Here is a 3,770-nt window from a genome sequence, read left to right as displayed (position 1 = left end):
CTATGTTCGGGTATTGTTACAGGGGCTGGCACACAATGGTGACTAAGACTGAGAGTCTCTGCTCTCACAATGCTTAATAATCTAGTGGAAAAAACAGTCAAATAGGTAAATTATTACATGGATATGACAGAAAACTCCTGAATAATTGGTTATATTTTATTCTGCAAGATTCAGTACTCTACTTCAGGAGCTGACAAACATCTGTAAAGGGCCAGAGAGTAAATAATTTAAATTTTGTGGCCACACAGTCTCTGTTGCAACTACTAAACTCTGCCATAACAGTGAGAAAACAGCCACAAACAATACATACATGATTGTGTATAGCTATGTTCTAAAAAAAATCCTACCTACAAAAATGCATGTGGGGTACAACTGACATACTGGCCAGTTCACCAAAACCTGATCTATTTTAAAAAGCAAACAATAATGAGGAGAGGATCAAAGATGGCAGCGTGAGAGGTGAGACAGAGGCTTCTTCCTAAAACCGCATATAATACGAAAATATAATTAATACAACTAATCCTGAAAGAGCAAAAGGAAAGAGGACTGCGCCAGATTGCATACCTGGAGAAAAGAGCAGACCTCACAGAACAGGGTAATGTACCAAACCTGTGGCCTGGCAGGCCCAAGCCCTTCTCCCACCCCATCTCACCAGCAGGAAGAAGAGAAACGGGGTGGGGAGGGAGTGGAGGCCTGGGACTGCTGAATACCTAACTCCGGAGATCTGCTCTGGGAGCACAAACCTACATTTCATGGTGCTTGCATAGTACTCTTGTGATTAGGGGCTTGAAAAGCTAAGACAGGCAGAATTGCTGGAGATACTGAGATTCCAGGCATTTGTGGAAAGCAGGGATCCATATCCGGCTGCTCTGGGACAAAAGAAAGGCAGGCAGTCTGAGAGACTTCCTAACAAGGAAGCCCTTAGCAAGAGGGCTGCTAAAGGAGCAAGGATTGCACAGAGCTTACTGCTCAGGAGAAAGGACAGGTAGACAAAATTGTCCGGGTGCACTCTGCCCAGCAGGTTGGGAGCTTTCATGATCTTCAGGTGCTCCAGCTCCCTGGCTGGCTACACAGCTCCAAGGATCGCCTCTGTGATACCCAGCCTACTGCGCCTTTCTCCTGGCCAGCCCCACCTGGCTCGCAAACCGGCAAACTATACCCTGGTGTTAGGTCAGCCAGAGGGAAGATCTGTCTATAGCAACTACAAACACAAAGCATAGAGGCTTATACCTGTGTGGTCAGCCCACTGGTTCTGGCAGTGTAGACAGGCAAAGCGGCCGGGAAGCAGGAAACAGCTCTTTCCTCCCCCCCAGGCACCAGTGCCACTCCCCTGTGACCCCTGACATTGCTTCAGGGCCTGAGGAGCTTGAGAGTAGAGCTTCTGGACACTAGAGGGCGCCATATACAAATATGAAATGCTAACGGAACCTGGTCCAGAGTAAAATTATTAATACAACTCCTGAGAAAGATTTAAATGACATCAACCTCATGAATCTTCCTGAAAGGGATTTCAAAATAAAAATTATTAAAATGCTCATGGAGGTACAGAAAGATATTCAAGAACTCAGAAATGAATTCCGGTCAGAGATCCAACCATTGAAGAACACAATGGAGGGTATTAAAAGCAGATTAGATATGGTGGAGGAGATGAAAAATAAAATAGAAACTAGAGAAGAGGAATACAAAGAAGCTGAGGCACAGAGAGAAAAAAGGATCTCTAAGAATGAAAGAATATTGAGAGAACTGTGTGACCAATCCAAACAGAACAATATTAGCATTATAGGGCTACCAGAAGAAGAGAGAAAAAAAGAATGTGTCTTTGAGGAGGTAATTGCTGAAAACTTCCCCAATCTGGGGTAGGAGATAGTCTCTCAGGCCATGGAGGTGCACAGATCTCCCAACACAAGGGACCCAAGGAAGACAACACCAAGACATATAGTAACAAAACTGGCAAAGATCAAGGATAAAGACAGAATATTAAAAGCAGCCAGAGAGAGAAATAAGATCACATAAAAGGAAAGCCCATCAGACTTCTAAGCAGAAACCTTACAGGCCAGAAGGCAGTGGCATGATGTATTTAACGCAATGAAGCAGAAGGACCTGGAACCAAGATTACTTTATCTGGCAACATTATCATTTAAATTTGAAGGAGGGATTAAACAACTTCCAGACAAGCAAAAGCTGAGAGAATTTACCTCCCACAAATAACCTCTACAGTGTATTTTGGACGGACTGCTATAGATGGAAGTGTTCCTCAGGTTTAATAGCTGTCACCAGAGGTAATAAAACCACAGTAAAGAAAGTAGAACAGCTAATTACTAAGCAAATGCAAAATTAAATGAACTATCCCCAAAGTAAATCAAGGGATAGACAAAGAGTAGAGAATATGATACCTAATATATAAAGAATAGAGGAGGAAGAAAAAGGAGAGAAAAGAACCTTTAGATTGTGTTTGTAATAGCATATTAAGTGAGTTAAGTTAGACTCTTAGATAGTAAGGAAGTTAACCTTGAATCTTTGGTAACCATGAATCTAAAGCCTGCAATGACAATAAGTACATACCTACTGATAATCACCCTAAATGTAAATGGACTGAATGCACCAATCAAAAGACATAGAGGCACTGAATGGATAAAAAAACAAGACCCATCTATATGCTGCCTACAAGAGAATCAAGTTAAATCCAAAGACATACACAGACTAAAAGCAAAGGGATGGAAAAAGATATTTAATGCAAATAATAGGGAGAAAAAAAGCAGGAGTTGCAGTACTTGTATCAGACAAAATAGACTTCAAAAGAAAGAAAGTCATAAGAGACAAAGAAGGACATTACACAACGATAAAAGGGTCAATCCAACAAGAAGATATCCCATTATAACTACCTAGGAGCACCTACATATGTGAAACAAATACTAACAGAACTAAAAGGGGAAACAGAATGCAATGCATTCATTCTAGGACAGTTCAATACTCCACTCACTCTGAAGGACAGATCAAGCAGACAGAAAATAAGTAAGGAGACAGTGGCACTGACAACACATTAGAACACATGGACCTAACAGACATCTACAAAACTCTACACCCAAAAGCAGCAGAATACACATTCTTCTCAAGTGCACATGGAACAGTTTCAAGAATAGATCATATACTAGGTCACAAAAAGAGGCTGGGTAAATTCAAAAAGACTGAAATTCTATCAACCAGTTTCTCAGACCACAAAGGTATGAAACTACAAATAAATTATGCTAAGAAAATGAAAAGTCCCACAAACACATGGAGGCTTAATGACATGCTCCTACATAACCAATGGATTGATGACCAAATAAAAACAGAGATCAAGCAATATATACAGACAAATGACAACAATAATTCAACACTGCAAAATCAGTGGGACACAGCAAAGGCCATGCTAAGAGGACAGTATATTGCAATACAGGCCTACCTCAGGAAAGAAGAACAATCCCATGTGAGCACTATAAACTCACAATTAGCGAAACTAGAAAAAGAAGAACAAATGAGGCCCAAAGTCAGTAGAAGGAGGGACATAATAAAGATTAGAGCATAAATAAATAAAATCGAGAAGAATAAAAAAAACAGAATCAATGAAAGCAGGAGCTGGCTCTTTGTGAAAATAAACAAAATAGATAAACTCCTAGCCATACTTATCAAGAAAAAAAAAAGAGTCTACTCACATAAACAGAATCAGAAATGAGAAAGGAAAAATTACTACGGACACCACGGAAATACAAAGAATTATTAGAGAACACTAT

This window comes from Manis pentadactyla, chromosome 3 (genome assembly GCF_030020395.1).
Source record: "Manis pentadactyla isolate mManPen7 chromosome 3, mManPen7.hap1, whole genome shotgun sequence".
NCBI lineage: Eukaryota > Metazoa > Chordata > Mammalia > Pholidota > Manidae > Manis > Manis pentadactyla.
This window is presented reverse-complemented; position numbering follows the sequence as displayed.